The sequence below is a fragment of the Triticum urartu genome, chromosome 6 (assembly GCF_003073215.2).
Source record: "Triticum urartu cultivar G1812 chromosome 6, Tu2.1, whole genome shotgun sequence".
Classification (NCBI taxonomy): domain Eukaryota; kingdom Viridiplantae; phylum Streptophyta; class Magnoliopsida; order Poales; family Poaceae; genus Triticum; species Triticum urartu.
In genome coordinates this window covers 283,122,933-283,129,712 of record NC_053027.1, presented here as the reverse complement: position 1 = coordinate 283,129,712, position 6,780 = coordinate 283,122,933, and the positions used below count along the sequence as shown (strand labels likewise).

The 6,780-nt window shown below is 45.4% G+C and overlaps 1 long non-coding RNA gene across 1 annotated transcript; it reads right to left on the bottom strand.

The window, feature by feature from the left end:
* Window positions 1-2,186: 2,186 nt before the first annotated feature.
* On the bottom strand, window positions 2,187-4,116 carry LOC125513237. The gene is made up of 2 exons (XR_007285805.1): window positions 2,785-4,116; window positions 2,187-2,689 (listed from the first exon to the last, which is right to left on the bottom strand). It is a non-coding gene; the product is annotated as an uncharacterized LOC125513237 (long non-coding RNA).
* Window positions 4,117-6,780: the final 2,664 nt, after the last annotated feature.

Genomic DNA, 6,780 nt, shown 5'->3' with positions numbered 1-6,780 from the left:
TGATCAAACTTTGATTAAAAGATGGTGTGGACTAAAAATACGGATGGACGTAGTAGCCCTCCATTTTTATTTACTCTGCATATTAAATTTGACTGAAGTCAAACTTTGTAAAGTTTGACCAAGTTTAGGCCGAAGATAACAAACCATAATTATTGAGAAACGGCAAACTGTACATACTCTCAAACCTTTTCGATAGTTGAAATTAAATTCTTTATTTTTACACACTCTCACATGTTTCTGGTAATTTTGCGCATGTGTGGTTGTTCACTTAACGGAGGGTAGTGTACTAGGACAGGAAATGCGACCAGCACACGTGGATCGTCAGTTAATCGTAAGTAGTTTTCTTCACTGGTACGTTACACAATTTAAAAAGATTGTTATGGAGAGAAATAGAAAACCACCCACTATATATTAGTACTACATGAGTACTATACAAGTAGTACTATATAAACTGGAGCCTCAGCGCTTGTTCGCTAGGGTTTGCACTCTCCACACTCTTGCCGCACTATATATATAGTGGGTCTATTCTGATAATATTATCAGAATAGTTATTCTGATAACACTTCCGCACTGCATGCTCAACGTGAGGGCACTGCACTTTCTTTAGCAAGAGCACTGCATTACAGAGACTAGTGAACTTCGCGTTGGAAAAAACTGCGCGTAGTGTTTTTTGGTACTGTTTTCGCTCTAATTTTTTAACCGTTTATCGGAACAAGGCGTGTAATATACCGTTGGAAAGCTGCGGATTAGGCGCAACTTCGCCATGTTGAATACTTTTCGAGATTCCCCGCGGTTTAAGAGCAGTTTCAAAAACGATGCGGCCTACAAAGAGTGGCAGCGAGCGTTTTTACGCGTTTTTTCTAAACCGCTCATCGGAATGAGGCAAATGATACACCCTTGGATAGATATCGTCGAAGCGCATCTTTTTCATAACTATTGTTTTCTCTAATTCGTTACGGTTTAAGAGCAGTTTCAAATTTACTAAATCGCGGAATTCTGTTTTTCAAAAAATTTAAAATTTTTGGTACTGTTCTCGCTCCAGTTTTTCAACCGTTTGTTGAAACGAGGCCTGTAATATACCTTTGAAAAGCTATGGACGAGGCACAACTTTCATATGTTGAAATGTTTTTGAGATTCCTCATGGTTTTAAGTTAATTTTAAAAATCGTACGACGGATGACGAGTGACAGCGGCCGTTTTTCGCGAATTTTTTACAAATCGATTGTCGAAATGATTCAAATAATATGCCGTTGGAAAGATATCGATGAGATGCAACTTTTTCATGTAGAACACTCTCTAATTCCTTACGGTTTAAGATCAGCTTTAAATTTACCGAAATGCGGACACTCTGTTTTTCGCGACACCCAAATTGACGTGGGTACTTCATCCGACTAAAAACCGCACTGCATCGGACGAAAAACCGCACTGCATCAGACGGGTAAGAGAACTTCATGGTGTCTATTATTCAAACGTATTTTTTTCAAGGACGAGAAAGTAGAGTGCACTTCACATCGGGTGTAAATGAACCACACCATTATCAATAAGTGAACCACATTACTTTTCTCCGCTTCCGTAATAATTTGTTTGCACTTACGAGATGAACAACATCATACGGCCGACCGCACTGCTTCATACTGAAAACCGCACTGCATCAGACATGCAAGCGTCTTGCATAACTTATTTTGTCGGACATAATTTTTCCAAGACGAGGAAGTGGACCGTGCTTCACGCCCGGGCATAAGTGAACCGTAGAGCCCGAGCATAAGTGAACCGCAACACTACCGAAAGTGAACCTCGACACTACGAAAAGTAAACCGCATGAGATTTTTATTGCTTTTTCTATACTTATTATTTTTCATGCACATATACTGGGCAAGTGGACTGCATGGACTGGCCAAGTGAACTGCATCTAATAAGAAATGAGCTTCTTTTCAGATAACTACTTGAGCAATGAGCCACATTTTTTTTCTTATTTTACGGGGTGTACCACATAGTTGCGGCAAATGAACTACATTTATTAATTAGCTTGGAATCAAAATGAACCTCATGAGAGTTTTTTCTCTTTTTACAAACAAAAAATACAAACATTTATGGACTTCATGGTCAATGTTAGTTTTGCACGTGACAAGATAGTGCACTTCCGGAAAGAAAAAGACAGTGGGGCGATGAACAAGTGAACGACACACATATAAAAAATGAACAGATTTTAATATTTTTGCAGCCAACATTTTTTGTATATGCATATTTTATGCACAAAGTTTTCACGACCGAACTGCTCTATGACCCCTGCACGCACTGCATGAGACAACAAATGATGCAAAAGTCTGCACATACAGGAACCGACTAACTGCAGAAACTCTTTTCCTAAAGGGATACAGTAATGCAAGTTTGCAACGCTCTCACTACTGAATCGCGCTACAGGTAACCAGCAACTGCACACGACACACCATAATTCAGATCCACCATGGGAGCTTCTCGTCGGAGGCCCCACCTCAGCTGATGCGGACAACCTTGAGTAACTGCACACCAGAAAATCAGTGAGCTGCACCTGAAGTGCACTGCACTGCACTGAAAAAGGCACATCAAATTCTGAAATAATGTACTACAACACGCCATGGATAGCACGTCCATTCCCCCTCCGGCCACACCCATGCAGTGCAGACCCCATGCTGGCGTTGTTGTCCTCTCGTCTAGAAAACATGAGCAAACGTGGGAGATCGAAGTTGGCTCTTTTAAGGAAGGAAGTGAAACGCGAGCAGGGGCGGCAAGTGGACCTCTAACTGACCATGAGTGAACCGCAGCATGACCAACAGGTCCGCGTCATCGCCGAAGTAGTGAAAGGCGGGGGACGGCCGCGACGGTGCGAGGTAGAGGCACGTGCAGGGACGGTCGCCTTGGCTGACTCGGCGGCAGGAACTCCATCAGGCGAAACCTGCCAACTGCACGGATTGGCGAAGAGAGCTGCAAGTGATACGGAACTCGCCGGATCCCACATGAATGCGGAAAGCGCTGCCCAGCTCGATGGAAAGGGAGGGGGAGGGGGGCAGGAGCACGGACGGGATGACACCGGAGCTTGTCGCGAGGAAGCAGGGCTCGCTGGGGAGGTGGGCAACCACTGGATCCATGCAAAAGAGGACGAGTGGGGAGGTGAGGGAGCTGTTGGTCGACACTGCACACCACCAGCGAAGCTAACTGCACCAAGATGAAAAGGGGTCCAGACAACAAATGGGATCTCTGGAAAATAAAATAGCAGAAACAATATGCAAGCAACCGCTGTCGAAACTGCACGCCGGTGGGCCGTGAGCTGCCCCCGCTGAAGATGTGGGCTGCAGCAAACTCCGGCCGAGTGGAGCCATGGCATTCGACATCTCCATAGGAGCCATGTTGTCCGCGCTAGCCGGAGCTTCCCCGCAAGCTAGAGGTCGCCAACGTCCAAGCGGAAGCGCCTCCCTCTCCCCATATTTTTGGTTGCTTGTGCTGGGGGCGGCCCTCCCAGGACCTCTTGGCCGCACAAACAAAATTGTGTGTCGGCGGACTGCATAGATGAACGAGACGACCTGCGTCGGGGAGCAAGTGCATCAGTGCAGAGGCGAACTGCACGCGCGACCATGACATACTGCACTTTGAGAAGGGGGCGCCAGCGACCTCACGCGTCGAAGCTCTTCTCCCTACCTCTCTGGGGCCTGTTCACGGGGGTGAGCTCCGGCACATCGTGGTCGCCTGCTAGGCCCCGACTTTCAGCTCGTCTTCCACGGCAACCGGAGAAGACGAGGGGGGCTGTGGTTGAGCGGGGGAGGGGAGCAGAGGCGGGATCAGGGACTTTGGGCCGTGGTCGGGGTCGGAGAGGAAGAAGCCCGGGCTGGATGCAGCGGGATGGGAGGGAGGAGGTAAAGGAACGGGGAGGAGAGAGCCACCGGCGACCCCCGAGCTCACCGGCCCCGCTAGGCGCATCCGTCGTCGGGAAGACGCGGGAGGACGGCGATGGGGCAGATCCAGCACCCCCTCGACCCGGTGGTTGGCAGGAACGGCGACGCGCGGATCCGACGCCGGCCGACGCGTCGGAGGGGTGGGTTGGTTGGGCGACGCGGGGGTGGGAGGTGGTGGCGCGCCGGAGGGATTGGGGGATGGTGCCGCGCCAGGGTGGTGGGGGTGGTGGGGGCCGCGGGAGTTGGGGGCAGTGCGGCGCTGGTGGGGTGGTTGGTGGGGCGCCGGGTGGTGGTGGTGGGGAAGAAGGTGGGGAAGAGGGGCGGTGGGTCTGCGCTCAGTTCGTTTTATTGGAGAGGTGTTATCAGAATAAGGCACTAGTGTTATTAGAATAAGGTCTTAAGGGGTGTTATTAGAATAGACCCACTCTATATATATATATATATTGTGTTACTATTCATCATTTAGGGTGCAGAATAAATTATTCCTCACCCGAGGTAATCTTACTATCATTTCATAATTAAATTATGTTTGGAATTCAAATAGTTACATTCCTATTGATTCACTACGTAAAATTTGACATAAGAAAATAAAAATATAGGTCATAAGACAAGAAAATTTACAGTTTATATGTATTTTAGACTATGTTTTTATGTTTGTAATTTTACATAACATAAAATATTTTTTACGGTGATTATATATTTTCTTACGGTCTCTTTTTGCGTCGGAAATAAGACAAAACTTATGGAACATAAAATTACGGTGTATTGATGGTAAAATAGAGGGGGGGTGAAGAATAACTATTCCTCACCCAGGGTGACGAATAGCGCGGCCCTATATATATAGACACACACACACACGCTGGAGGCTCAGCGTTCCTTTGCTAGGGTTTGCTATGTTCACAGTATCTCACCCTCTTCACCAGATCTAAACAAGACTGCGTTGGCCTTTGTCTCTCTCTCCCCCCTCACAGCTGGTGAAGGAGCCGTCCGGATCTCGTCGCACCGGGAAGGGGAGGAGGTGCAGCGTTCACTCTATCGCCTTTGGCGAGGGAGGCAATCCACTGCCGGCTTTGCTGTTCTCTTTCACCCAGCGCCTGTGCTAGAAGGCCACCGACCCCTTCTTCCTCGCTGTCGTACGTAGTGTGGGCAGATCCGGCCTCCCTCCGCACGCCTAGCCAAATCCCGACAACCCTAAGGTATAACTTTCTTTGAAACAGTCATTGCTCTAGCTGCATGCGGATCTTTTTCGATTATGTAGTATAATCTAGGTCTTGGTTCAAAGAGGAAAGAAGGGTGCGGTGGGGTGGAGCATGGATCTAGGACCTGATTCAATGAGGAAAGGTGGGAGGGAAAGTAGCATAGACTGGCTATCCAGCCGCTTTGTTGGTCGAAAGGGGAAAAAGTAGGTAACCCAGTACACACATCTGTAAGGAACCGATCTCTTTGTTTTAAAAGGAAAGTAACTAGGGGGTCGAGTAGTTTGTGCAGGACTAGATTTGCTGCCCGCACATAGGAACAAGGTTCAAAGAGAACATATATGAGACTAACGCAGATATGCTGATTGGCAACATATTCTGCATCACCCATTTATATGTGTGGACGCACATGGTGTTGGCATGTCCCATACAACTATTTTGCTGTTTTTAATCTAAGAATGCTACTGGAAAATTGAAGTAATGCCACTATTAAAAGTAAATTACATTTTTAACGGATGTTGTTTTAAGAGAATGTCTTTGTTAATATGAATCAATGCAACCGTTTTAGAAATGTAATTGTCCTACTTTGTTTTCCATCAAGATAAGTTAGATGCTTCTTTTTGTAGTCGTATTCTTCATCCTCCTTTATTGGCTAGTAAATGTTTCCTTTTTTGCCTCTATTAAAACAGGGATATCTATTCAACTTGTTGCTATAGCAAACTTAAATGTCACACTGGAAACTTTTCTTGATTTCAGTGCAACTACACAAAATGATATTGAATTTCCTATTCGTGTTGGTAGATTCGTATTTTATCTTGTTCGTCTCATGAAAGGTCAATACAGGCCTCCATACACATGATTGTGCAGTGTGCTTTGAGATGCTGTGCCACTTGTATTGGTACTGTTTTAAATACATGTTGAATTGAAGCTATTGTATTGAGACATTTTGGTTCGCTACGCGAAACACTTGTGTTTTAAGAGTGTTTTGTGTAGTTCAACTTGAATGTCACACCGACAACTTTGCTTAATTTTGGTGGAACTACACAAAAGGAGATCAGATTTCCATATATGTGTTGGGATTTCTTTCAAGTCCTTCTCGCGAGTTGTTTCAATTCTTGGTCAAGAAAGGTCAGTACCGACTTTCATCCACATTATACTGCAGTGTGCTTTGAGATGTTGTGCTACTTGTATTGGTACTGTTTTGGATAAATGTTGAATTGAAGCTATTGAACTGTTGTCTTTTACCATTAAGTGAGAAAAAATTGTTCCAACCCAGACATGATGCTTGTTTCTTTGTTACAACAAAACTCTGCATCACCCCCTTTATAAGTAGATGGAAGCGCATGGTGTTGTTGCGTCTAGTCTCCCCTGGAACTGTTCGTGCTTTTTGTTAATCTAATGCCACTGGTAAAATTAAGCAATGCCATTCTCAGAATTAACTACTGAATCTTAGTTCAAAACTGCAACACTTGTTAGGGATCGACGGGAGTACCATTTCTCTTAGGGATCGGCTGGAGTACATGTTTAAGAAATGTATTGTTGAGATAATGTCTCTGTTATTATATGTCAGTTACAGTGTTTTACAAATGGTACTATCCTGCTTTGTAGTTCTTTCTACATGTTTAACCAAGGTATTGTTAAGATAATGTCTCTATTAAT